The following is a 14,224-nucleotide window of genomic DNA, read 5'->3' as shown; positions in this document are numbered from 1 at the left end:
GGAGAAAAAGCACTAGGGAAACTAATAGGGTTAAAGGTCAATAGGTCCCCTGGACCTGATAGTTTGCATCCTAAGATATTAAAGGAAGTAGCTACACAGATAGTGGATGCACATGTAGTAACCTTCCAAGAATCCTTAGTTTTGGGAAAAGTCCCAGGAGATTGGAAAACTGCCAATGTAATGCCCTTATTCAAAATGGGAGGAAGGCAAAAACAGGTAACTATAAGCCAGTTAGCTTAACATGTCATTGGGAAAATGTTAGAGTCCATTATAAAGGATGTAATAGCAGAGCATTCAGAAATACATAATGTAATCAAGCAGAGTCAGCATGGCTTCATAAAAGGGAAATCATGTCTGACAAATTTATTAGAATTCTGTGAGGAGGTAACAAGTAGGATAGATAAAGGGGAACCAGTAGATGTAATATACTTAGATTTCCAAAAAGACATTTGATAAGGTACTGCACAAAAGGCTACTTAATAAGATAAGAGCCCATGATTTTGTGGGTAGTATATTAGCATAGATAGAGAATTGGCTAAGAAATAGAAGACAGAGAGTTGGGTTAAGGGGAGCATTTTCAGGATGGCAGCCTGTAGCTACTGGAGTGCCACAGGGATCAGTGCTGGGGTTACAATTATTTACAATATATATTAATGACTTAGATGAGGGAAGTGAATGTACTATCACCAAGTTTGCAGATGATACAAAAATAGATGCAAAGGCAAGTCGTGAGGATGAAACAAAGAGTCTACAGAGCAATATAGACAGTTTAAGTGAGTGGACAAAAACTTGGCAGATGGAATATAATGTGGGAAAATGTGAGGTTATGCGCTTTGGCAGGAAGAATAGAGGAGCTGAATATTATTTAAATGAGGAATGACTGCAGAAAGCTGCAGCACAGAGGGATGTGGGAGTCCTTGAGCATGAATTCCAAAAAGCCAGCATATAGGTTCAGTCGGTAATATGGAAGATAAATTGAATGTTGGCCTTTATTTCAAAGGGAATGGAGTATAAAACTAGCGAAGTCTTGCTAAAACTATACAAGGCACTAGTTAGACCACACCTAGAATACTGTGATCATTTTTGATCCCTTTATCTAAGGAAAGATAGATTGGCATTGGAGGCAGTCCAGAGAAGGTTCACCAGGTTAATCCTGGATATGGGGGAACTTTCTTATGAGGAGAGGTTAAATAGGTTGGGTCTGTACTCATTGGTGTTTAGAAGAATGAGAGGTGGCCTTATTGATACGTATAAGATTCTTAGGGGGTTTGACAGAGTAGATGCTGAAAGGTTGTTTCCCCTTGTAGAAGAGTCTAGGAGCAGAGGGTATAATCTCAGAGTAGGGGACCGCCCATTTAAAACAGAGATGAAGAGGAATTTCTACTCTCAGAGGGTAGTGAATCTGTGGAATTTTTTACCACAGAGGGCTGTAGAGGCTGGGTCGTTAAGTATATTCAGGACTGAGACAGGCAGGTTTTTAAACAACAAGGGAAACAAGGGTTATGGGGGAAAGGCAAGAAAGTGGAGTTGAGGATTATCAGATCAGACATGATCTCATTGAATGGTGGAGCAGACTCGATAGGCCAAATGGCCTACTTCTGCTCCTGTGTCTTATGATCTTATGGTCTATTCCCTTCTCTAGTACTATCCAACACCCTCACTACATGCACCTTATTCCTCTTTTCAATTTCTATATGCTGGTGCCTATCCCCTTGTCAATTTAATTTAAACTCTCACCAACTATACTAGTGAACCTCCCCACAAGCACATTTCTTCCAGTCCTGTTGAGATATAACCATTGCTTATAAATAAATGCCTCCTGCCCCAGAACTGGTTCCATTGCCCTTAGAATCTGAAGCCCTCTCCCTTCACCATGCTTCAAGCCACTTAGTAATATTCTGTATCTTCCTATTTCTCCCCTTGTTGGCATTTAGCACTGGGAGTAATCCAGAGATTACTACCTTTGAGGTCCGACTTTTTAAGTTCCTCCTTAGCTCCTGGAATTCTTATCCTAGAACCTCAATACCTGCCCTCTGTGTCATTGGTACTGACATGTACGACAACTTCTGGCTGATTCCCTTCTCTCTGCAGAACATTCTGCACCCTTTCCATGATGTCTTTTACACTGGCACAAGGCAGGCAACGTACCATGCATAACTCATGATTGTTTCCCCTTGTAGGAGAGTCTAGGAGCAGAGGGTATAATTTCAGAGTAGAGGACCACCCATTTAAAACAGAGATGAAGAGGAATTTCTACTCTCAGAGGGTAGTGAATCTGTGGAATTTTTTACCACAGAGGGCTGTAGAGGCTGGGTCGTTAAGTATATTCAAGACTGAGACAGGCAGATTTTTAATCAACAAGGGAAACAAGGGTTATGGGGAAAAGGCAGGAGAGTGGAGTTGAGGATTATCAGATCAGACATGATCTCATTGAATGGTGGATAGGTTACATAAATCCCCTCACCTTGCAATCTTTTATGATGACTGGATTTCTACCCCTTACTCTTCCCCCTCATGCAGCCCCTTGCCCATTGGTGCCTTGAGCTGGACTGTACTCTTTCAAATGTGTCCTCAATCCCAGCAGTCCCCAGTGCTGAATACTGGCTTGAGATGACTGCAGTACTTCCTGCCTCTTCCTACTCTTCCAGAAGGCCACCCATCTACTATCCTGAACTCTCTCCCTGTGGGGGAGCTACCTCCTAGAACATAGAATCCAGGAAGCTCTCAGCTTCTCTCTGATGCTCCACAGTGACTTCAACTGCTCCTCAAGCTTGGAAACCCTGTGCTCAAGTTCAAGAAGCTGCAGACACTTCCTACACAGATGGTCATCCAATACACATGAAGCATCCTGAAGTTCCAATATGGTGCAGAAATTGCAAGCTAAAGGTCACAGTATTCCAGCCATGAGTTCCTGCAATGCATCTTGCAGATGGTACACACTGCTGCAACTGTGTCTCAGTGGTGGAGGGAGTGCATGTTTGTGGAAGGGATACCAATCAAGCAGGCTGCTTCATCCTGGATGGTGTCAAGCTTCTTGAGTGTTGTTGGAGCTGCAGGCATCCAGGCAAATGGAGAGTATTGCATCACACTCCTGACTTGTGCCTTGTAGATTATGGTCAGGCTTTGAGGAGTGAGGAGGTGAGTTACTCTTTGCAGGATTCCTAGCTTCTGACCTTCTCTTGTAGCCACATTATTTAAATGGCTAGTCCAGTTCAGTTTCTGGTCAATGGTAACTCCCAGGATGTTGATAGTGAGGGATTCAGCACTGGTAATGCCATTGAATGTCAAGGGTCGATGGTTAGATTCTGTTTGGCTGGAGATGATCATTGCCTGGCGCTTGTGTGGTGCAAATGTTACTTGCCACTTGTCACCCCAAGCCTGGATGTTTGCTGCATTTAGGTCTTGCTGCATTTGGACATGGACTGCTTCAGTATCTGAGGATTCGCGAATAGTGCTGAACATTGTGCAATCATCAGCAAACTTTCCCAATTCTGACCTTATGATGGAGGGAAGGTCATTGATGAAGCAGCTGAAGATGGTTGGGTTAGGGTTACAGTTACCCTGAGGAACCCCTGCAGTGATGTCCTGGAGTTGCGATAACTGATCTCCAACAACCATCTTTCTTTGTGCTATGTATGACTCCAACTAGTGGAGAATTTTCCCCCTGATTCCCATTGACTCCAGTTTTGCTAGGGCTCCTTGACACCACACTCAGTTAAACGTGGCCTTGATGTCAAGGGCTGTCACTCTGGCCACACCTCGGGAGCTCAGCTCTTTTGTCCATGCTTGAAGCAAGGCTGTAATGAGGTCAGGAGCTGAGTGGCCCTGGCGGAACCTAAACTGAACATCAATGAGCAGGTTATTGCTTGGCAAGTGCAACTTGATAGCACTGTTGACGACCCCTTCTATACTTTGCTGATGATCGAGAGTAGACTAACTGGGTGGTAACTGGCCGGTTTGGAATTGTCCTGCTTTTGTGTACAGGACATACCTGACTGTACTGGAACAGCTTGGCTGGGGCGGGACAAGTTCCGGAGCACAAGTCTTCAGTACCAACCCCGGAATATTGTCAGGGCCCATAACCTTTGCAGTATCCATTGCCTTCAGCAGTTTCTTGATATCAGCTAGGGTAAATCAAATTGGCTGATGACTGGCATCTCTGATGCTGGGGACCTCTAGAGGAGGCTAAGATGGATTATCCACCCAGCATTTCCAGCTAAAGATTGTAGCAAATGCTTCAGCCTTATCTTTTGCACTGATGTGCTGAGTTCCTCCCATCATTGAGGATGGGGATATTTGTGGAGCCTCTTTCTCCAGTGAGTTGGTTAATTGTCCACCACCATTCACACCAGATGTGGTGGGACTGCAGAGCTTAGATCTGATCCATTGGTTGTGGAATCGCTTAGCTCTGTCTATCACTTGCTGCTTATGCTGTTTGGCATGCAATTAGTCCTGTGTTGTAGCATCACCAGGTTGATACCTCATTGTTAATGCTGCTAACTGGTGCTGCTCCTGACATGCCCTCCTGCATGCACTACTCATTGAACCAGGGTTGATCCCGTGGCTTGGTGGTAATGGTAGAGTTGGGGGGATATGCCAGGCCATGAGTTTACAGATTGTGGTTGAGTACAATTCTGCTGTTGCTAATGGCCCACAGTGCCTCAAGGGTGCCCAGTTTTGAGTTGCTCAATCTGTTTGAAATCTATCCCATTTAGCAAGGTTGTAGTGCCACACAACACGATGGAGGGTATCCTCAATGTAAAGACAGGACTTTACACAAGTCTCCACAAGGACTGTGCAGTGGTCACTCCTACCAACACTGTCATGGACAAATGCATCTGCAGCAGGCAGTTTGGTGAGGATGAGGTCAAGTATGTTTTTCTCTCTTGTTGGTTCCCTCACCACCTGCCACAGACCCAGTCTAGTGCTGTGTCATTTAGGAGTCAGCCAGTTCAGTCAGTCATGGTGCTACTGAGCCACTCTCAATGATGGACATTGAAGAATCCACCCAGTATATTCTACACACTTGCTTTCTCTGCTTCCTACAGCAGATTTCCTTTCCAAAAGGGCATTAGTGACCCAGATGAGTTTTTTACAACAATTGTCAGTGGTTTCATGGTCATCATTAGACTTTTAATTCAGATCTTAATTGGTTTCTGCCATGGTGGGATTCAAACCTAGGTTCCCATAGCCTTACCCTGGGTCTCTGGATTACTAGCCCAGCGAAAATACCACTATGCCACCGCCTCTGTGACTGAGCCTGCTGTCTGAAAGAAACAAAACTTCAGAAGCGCAGGTGCCACTTAGCATAATATTCTTCAGACATGACTCAAATAATAGCAAGCAAGCATGATAAATGTAATATTGTTCCTGTTGCACCACACATTGTAAAGTGAACTTTATACTAATTTTGAACCAGTGTAACTGTAGGAGTTATTTTTGCTGAGCTCTTTAACCTGGGAGTGGAGTAATTATAATGAGCTGAGATATATTTGGGGGTAGGGATTGATATTTGGGTGTAATTCAGAGTGGAAATTTGGGAGCTGTATGATTACGTTCCCAAGGTGTTCTATGGTGGGTATTTGCTTTATGCCTGGATTACATGTGTCTAGGTGCAAATACAGGAAATTCTTCCCCATAATGTCTGACCATGCTTATGAAACAACTTTTAAAGTTGTGCTATCCATTTTTACGTGGGTGGGGAGTAATTTTCAACTTTGCTGCATGGACATTAGTTTAGCAGAGCGGATCACCCATCTATTATACAACAGAGTTGATTTTCATTCCACTTAAATTCATGACAACCAACGCAAGATGATTTTATAATGGACACTCAATCTGCTCAGTCAGGTTATCTCTAAAGCTCAATTCCTGAGCAACCTCCAAATAAACATTATTTATATTTAAATAAAAGATACAATCACAGACATTCCAATAAGAAATATAGACATCGGATTGGCCCCAGTGGAATATTTTAGTGGAGACTTTCAGGCTATGTGTCAAACGGATGTGATATTGGTGGTCTGCCAACAGCACCTACCCAAGATCCTGTCAGGAGGCCTGAATCACTGTGGTTGGGCCTCATTAATATTTTCTCAGTGAGCTCCAGGACCAAACAAGCATCTTTACTGCAGCTCACCAGGCTAGTCAAGTGGAAAATCAATTAGCCACGGCTTTATCTGACTGGCAGGGAATGGGAAGCAGATGCTGTGGTGAGGGGAGGGGAAGAGAACAGGCAGAAAGCTGGAGGAAGATTTTTAAACGATAAGTTGATTTTTAAGTGTTAGGTATATTCATGTAACTATGTATTCATGTTCCAACCAGTTTAAATTAATTATAGATTTATTAGAACAGTATTTTTGCCATTTAAAATGAAGCCTTGCTTTATGATGATTCGAAGATTCTGTGATTGTAATGATCCATCCCCTTTACAGCCACTTATTACTTGATGTTATCCAGCTTTCAAATTACGAATCTTATATGAAAATTATGCATGGTTCTGAATAATAAGATAAGCTTTAGATAATTGTATCAAATGTGACAGCAAAAAATTACCACTACTTATTACAATTAAATACTGCAGAATTACATAGTGCCACATATTTATAGATTCAGAATAATTTTGTATCTTGAAGTTTACTGAAATACTTCAAGTTAATTATCGACATGTTACAATGGGGATGGTAGCACAAAATGGTTGATAATGAATCAGCAATATATATATACTCTCACGATTTTTCTTTTCTATGAACTTCACCTATGGAGTTAACAACCTGAAATTAAATTTTTGAACAGCAGTATAAATAATTCATTATGCAGCTTTAGTGTTGGCACCTCTTACACATTTTTAGCTGCTGTCATACTTAATGAATTTTCTGTGACAGGGCATTTGCCCATAATTAGGCTTACACTACATAAGGGCCTCAACCCACCACCACTGATATTCTACCAGTGGTGGGGGTGGGGGAGTGCATATGACATATGGGCAGGCCACCTGGTATAGACTGGCAACCTCTCTACGGGCTCAGGGGGCATCCTAATTAGGCACCTTGTGCCCCAAGTGGGTCCCCTCCCCCCATCCCAGTGGCTGGTGCCACCCTGTTGGAAGAGCCCTCGCCTTTCCTCCAAAACAAATACCTCATCTTCCCTGAGGCCTGCCTGACTGGCCCCTGTGAGCCCTCCAACGCACCTCTCTCCTGAGACTTCCATCTCCAATTGCTGCTCTAGGATCTCCTGCAGTCCCAGCAGTGGCCACCACTCCCCGGAGCTCTGCTGGGACTGAAGAGCTACTGGCCATCTGATTGGCCATTATCTTTGCCTTCAAAGGCTGAGAAACTCCGATGGCAGGCAGTTAACTGCATGATGGATTTTTAATCCCATTGTGGCTTCAGGAAATGGTTGCAGCAGGGTCACCACCTGCTTTCCAGCATAGCCATTAAATTCAGCCCTAAGGATGCAATTCTAAAGGAGATGCAGGAACAGAGGGACCTGGGAGTATATGTGCACAAATCATTGAAGATGGCTGGGAAAGTTGAGAAAGCCATTAAAAAGGGATGCAGAATCCTGAACTTCATAAGTAGAGGCACAGGGTACAAAAGTAGGAATGTTATGATGAACCTTTATAAAACATTGGTTCAGCTTCAACTGACATGTCCCATTATGGTTACCGCACTTTAGAAAGGATGTGAAGGCATTGGAGATAGTGCAGAAAAAAATCACATGAATGGTTCTAGGAATGGGGATTTTCATTTATAGGAATAGATTGGAGAAGTTGGGTTGCTTTCCTTAGAGAAATGCAGGTTGAAGAGAGATTTGATAGAGATGTTCAAAACCATGAGAGGTCTAGACAGAGTAGATAGAAAGAATTTGTTCCTTTTGGTGCAAGGGTAAGAACCAGAGGAAACTGGTTTAAGGTAAATGGCGAAAGAACCAAAGTCGACATATTGAAAGCATTTTTACGCAGTGACTGCCTGCAATACACTGTCTGAAATTGCAGCAGAGGCAGGTTCAATTGTGACTTTCAGATAATTTGGATAGTTATCTGAAGAGAAAAAAAATGCAGGGCCACAGGGAAAGGGCGGGGAAGTGAGATTAGCTGAATTGCTCTTGCAGAGAGCCACACAGGTAAGATGGGCCGACTGACCTCCTATTTCGTGTAACCATTCTATGATTCTAAATAACAGCAAGTACCTTTAGCCTCACCATTAGTTTGACAGAAAATTATGTCCCACAGCCTATCCATTTTTTTCTTTTCGGATATAATGGAAGTGGTTTGCATACACAACTTCCTTTTAGCTTCGTAGCTCAATAGGTAAATATATTACCTGCTATGGTACTGAGTCATGCACACCATGAAGGTTCCAGGTTTGATTCCTGGTTAACACTCAGTTGGCTAAGATCAATCAAAGTATCTATGTCACAAAAAGCCCCATTCATGTACAAGCTTTGGCAGTATGTCATCATAAAATATGACTCCAAAACCTGCATAATTTTATTGGTTCACTATTAGGAACACCCTTGTGGTCAGATTTATTAATATTAATATAGCTTTAAGGAAAGCACTGTAAAAACAACAAAGTGCAACTGAGTAAGTCAACTTTAGCAGCTGTGTGAAATAGTGTACAGCCTATCATTTATCCTCCATTAGCAGGAGAGAAATGATAAGCTTATTTAAATACGCCAGACTATGATTCACGCTTACTTGGAATGTTACAGTGATTATATAATAACAAAGTGCTAACAATTTGTGCTTGTAATTTGTTTCCACTAGCTGAAGATTAGCAAGACAGACAATTCCAGTTTTAGGGAGGATCACAGCAAGAAGAAAAGAAGGTTATGCTGCTATGACAGAGATTTAAAAAACACAAATTCTGGGAATATGAACCTGATGTGGTGACTTTGATGAACGGACCACATGAGACTCAGGTACAGGTTACAATCATTTATTCAAGCAATTGCAAGGAGAGCCCCATCTCAATACAGCTTGAGACAGTACTCTGCTAAATTACAAGTGTTCAACATATTTATACATTATTGGTCACGTACAAAAACAGTCTCCAGATTCCGATCTCATCAACATATAGATTTACATTAAATAGACATCTCTGGTAACAAGTACATGCATCATATGTCCCTATTTTTCACCCAGGCAGAGACCTTCCCTCTTATCTAAGCTGGGACCATCTGTCCTTCCCCTATCTGTTGAAGAGCACACTTAATCTTAGTTGTTTTTGCCAATGCTCTGACTGCAGTCTGGCTCCCAAGGCCTTTCTGTTGTTTGCAGGCCCTAAGGTTGTGCAAGGTTCATCTGGTAACCTTTAACTGCCAATGTGCTTGGAGATTTTAAGTAATTCATTCCCTTTCAATAAGTTCTTACTGTACTCCTATATTCTCCCCTAACAAAACCAACATTTTTTTTAAAGTAGGAAGAAACAACTTGCTCCATCTGAATGGGAAAGACATACTAATATTTCTGATGGTGCTTCTCATACTAACTAATCAATATCATTAAAGCTAAATGGAACAAACTTAAACATTGTTGAAAGTACAATATAGCAACAGTTCACTTATCAAAACAGTCCTATGCCATGGGATTTTAATCACATACTCTTGCAGTGCAAAAAATATCTGGTTTACTGGCTGGCAACAATGGAATTACATTTTGGCTCCTTACTGAACTGCACTTTGAAATTGAACAAAATAACCGCACATTAATTAAATTTTTCAAAGCTGTGCTACATTGACATCCTTAGTACCATGCCATCCATCATTAAATACAAATTAGCGATCTCACTAAAAGAGATCATAAGTGTGTGTCACATGAAAAATGTTAGGAAAAGTCACCTTAGTACAGTGGAGATGCTCTAATACGGTTAGGATTAAAACAATTTTTCAGACAGAGTATTGCTCACTGAACCTAAAAAGGTGTAATCAAAAGTACATTAGGATGTGATGCATCGCTGTTTTATTTTGTAATCAATGCTTTCTCAATCGACTTATTCACAGCTATAGCATTGAACGAGACTCTGTTAAGTCCAGGTTAAATTTGCAACCATTATAAAATTATTAAGTGTTCAACAAAAATCAAAACAGAGAACTTTGAGACCTCTTAGAAGATGTATTTACTTTCTTGCAAAGCAGAAAGGCGGAACTACAATTAGAATTAATCACTTCTTCCTGGGATAAGTCTGAAGTCCCAAATAAAGAACATATACATTAATCATTAAATAAAAGTAGGATGTCACCAATTTCCCAATTAATAAAGGCATCTGAAGTCTGGTTCTCCCAGCAGAGCTCATTACAAAAAGAAACTGACATGAGCAAGGAAATCTACAGTACATCTGTTCTTTTATAATGTAGTCAAGCATATTTAATAGACACATATTCTCCAAATGAAGAAATTTGACTCTATTACTGAAAGATAATTACATTTTTGTATCCATATCCAATATAATCATTTGTTTTTGGAAACCTCAAACCCCATCAGCTGAAACTACTACAGATGACACCACCTGCACCATTCAGTTCAACAGCCATAGCTATTTTTTGACAATTCATTAGTGGGCTTCTGCAATTAGTATTCTTTCCATTTTCTATCCAAAGGCAAGAATATAACCAAAAGGCAGCCAACAGCCTTCTCCTCACATAGCTTTTACAGAATAGTAACTGGGGGAAAAAAATCTCTTAGAGCCACTGTAGAACCTGAAAAGTGGTTATGTTCTATGATCGCCAATCCAAAAAATTACAATGTGCTTCAAAATAAATGTTATACTTTTTCTCTGAATAATTACGACTGCTGTTCTTATGGTAACAACATGCACTATATGGAATGGATAGGTTCTAATGCTTTACTCTAATATATTCTGCTGAAACATTCCAGCTATTGTGGATGGTAACACATTCTATTTGTAGTCACATCTGCCAGCACAAATTTGAAGCTGTAATTACATATATTCCGTCTTTTCAGTTTTCATATGTTGGAAGCAAAATCTGAAATTAAAAGTTGTTTTTTGACTTTGACATTCTTCATCTCACTAATGAATTTTTAAGTTTGAATATTTTGGAATAAACTCTTTAGTAGTGACCTAAATTATAATATCACAAAACCGTGTGCTAAGTCTATTGTACTGTCTTATATGATAGGTCACTATTAATTGCATGTTGCCCTAACTGTTTGTTACAAATAAAGAGGTAGATTTGTTGAGGGCTGCACATCAGGAGGACAGTGGGTACAGTGATTGGAATGATTGGCCAATGCGTCAGCAAAGAAGTTCAAATATGTTTTCAGTGGGAGTCTCGGCCACCTATCTGAAGTTCCAGTCATATTTGTAGCATCTGGGTCAAATGATGGGGCAGGATCAGGATGATACGTTCTATACTCCAGTTTTGGGTGTGCAACCACCCCATTCCCCCCAAAAACAGGAATGAAAAGCAAAGACTCTGATTTTCAGCCCAAAGACCCTGTCTGAAATCAGCTGTCAAAATGTTGCACTTAACAAGCTTCAAAATTCGAAAAGGAACAAACAAAATAATTGCATATGAATTAAAGTTGGTTATAAGTTGCAGAGAAATATTTTAAGTTTTATGCAAAGAATGCTTCCTCTCATATTAAAGAACATTTTATACAATAATGAAAACCATTCCATTTAAGAGTTAGTTATGTGCAATTTTTCTATCCATTCCCAGTAATTACAAATAACTGGCTGATACAGCAATGGCTACTTTTGACAGTAAAGCTAATACCAAAGTATTAAAGTATCGAAGAACCACATTAATCTCAATCAACTGAATTCTAAACAATTGAAAATCATATTTTTTTCTCAACAATAGAAACATTGGGCAGAATTTTACAAGTCGGTAAGCTGGGGCGGGGCCCACTCGCCGACGCGAACAATGACGGGCGGTGACATCAGGGGGAACTCCTGACATCACGGTGCCCCATTTAAATTTTCAGGTAGGCGGGAGCACAGCCAAATCAGCTGTGCACCCGTCGACCTGTCAATGGCTAATTGAGGCCATTGACAGGGTCAATTGAGTAATTAAAGGTCCTGCCTGTCCAACCTTAAGGTTGGCGGGCAGGCCAGGAGCCCTGGCAGGAACTAGAAAAAACATGAAACCTCATCCACAGGCAGGATGAGGTTTCATGTAGTCTTTAAAGCATTTTAATATAGATTTTGTCAAAATTATGGACGTGTCCCAACTCATGTGGCATTGTCACATGAGGAGACATGTTAGGGAAATTTTATTTTTCTACTTTTGTCTTATTTACATTTACAGCCGATCTCCCTGAGGCAGCACCTAGCCTCAGGGAGATGAATGCGCTCTTTCATGTGCATGAGCAAAAGAGAGCACTCCCGGTTTTGGGATTACCCCCCACGCCCGCACAGGGAGTGCATACTTAATTGACCTGCCGACATAAAATGGCGGTGCACCTCCGATCGGGGGCACCGATCGGAAGCACACCCGTACACATCCGCCCATCAATTTCCCTCCCAACGGAAGGTGAATTTTGGTGTTGCTGCTCCCAATCATGCCATGGAAACCTTGGAGAAATAGTGTAAATGCCATTTAAACCACTCTGGTTTGAAACTGGACTTAATTGCACCCATTGCCCAGGTGGAAAAAGGGTACTGATAGGTCCAATAAAGGACACCAGTCTCCCATGCCTGATCAGTGTCAGAAACAAGCCCTCAATGGCTGGTGCACACGGCTCACTGGTGATATACTAATGAGGCTGACAGGTCAATTTCCTATGGGCCTAGAGCTGGCTTCATTGACGCATGCAACTGTGTTATACCTGGATTGCACCCAATTCAGGTGCCATCTAATTATAAACTATAGGCTTTACAAAAAAGGTTCTCATTTTGTATGGCATTTAGAGAAAAGTTATATTACAAACGTATAACCAATGACTGGCAGGTAAAGACCCGCTGGTCCATCCACACTGTCCTACCCCAATGTGATACATTGTGTGTCACAATGGGGAGAATTTTCTCCCTGTCAGGTCGGGAGCGGGCGCGGGCGTGCGTGGAGCCAATTAAGGCCTGCCCAGTGTGACGCACGGCCGGCAGCGCTACCTGTGCGGGCGGGGGAGAAGATGGAGAGTCGGGGCCTGTGCTCTTTCGCGTATGTGTGCGAAAGAGCACAGAACTCTCCCTGAGGCACAGAACTGCCTCAGGGAGATTAAGTTCATATATTGAAATGAAGAAAGGTAAAAATTATTTAGGCATGTCCCCTCATGTGGCAATGTTACATGAGCTGGGACACATTTATGAAATGTGAATAAATCTTTATTTATTTAATAAAACCTTCAGGAAACCTCATCCCGCCCGTGGGCTTTTCGCCTGCCTGCCAACGTTAAGGTTGGATGGGCAACATTGATAATTACATTAATTGTTTTTTTATTGGCCTCAACAGGCCTTTGACAGTTTGGCGGGCGCGCAGTTGCCTCCACCACGCACCCGCCAAACAGAGGATCTGAATGAAGCAGAGAATTGTCTCACAAAGACCACCCGTAGAGATGTCACAAGACCCAAGATGGAGGACGGAGAGGCCGCACGAGATGGGTATTGTATATCTCCAGGGTGGGAGGCCTAACGCCTGATCCCCGGTGGGCGGGTAAGGTGGAGTGTTTGTAAATAGGGGTTAAATAAACCTAAGAATTGTCTGGCACGTTGATTAGTTATTCTACTCTGTTTAACCATTTGTTAGTGTTACTTAAAGTTGGTTACAGTTATGTTAACTTAATTACGGCTTTTTCCTTTGTTAATGTAAATAAGTAATTAATAAAGTAACACACATCAGATGATGTAATTCAGGGTAGGTCTTCGGACCACTAACTTTGTGACCGGCTTCCTGGTTTCATCGCTACCTAAGTGGCAAACATCCACGCTTGCCAAATTTTAAATTCGGGCTGAAAATCAAGACCAAGTGAGGTCGCACGCCCGGTGTCATCGTGCGTCATTTTATGTGTCGACGAGCGGGGCCCGCCCCCACATGCCGATGTGAAAATTCTGGCCAATATATATGCACTTTACCTCACCCAAACTAGTGTGATCGCCTGGTAGAGACCTTTATCAACTCCACACTGGAGGACTTTTCAAAAGCTTCTCTGGCCATCCTCCACAATCCATTAATTTTAGCTCAACCAAATCTCTGCAGCAAATATTCTAACCCAGCCGAGCTCCTCTCATCCTCCATCCCTGACCACTCTGACCTACAATGG

Source organism: Carcharodon carcharias, chromosome 2 (assembly GCF_017639515.1).
Source record: "Carcharodon carcharias isolate sCarCar2 chromosome 2, sCarCar2.pri, whole genome shotgun sequence".
Lineage (NCBI taxonomy): Eukaryota > Metazoa > Chordata > Chondrichthyes > Lamniformes > Lamnidae > Carcharodon > Carcharodon carcharias.
The sequence above is the reverse complement of the archived record's forward strand: the minus strand, read 5'-3'. Positions refer to the sequence as shown.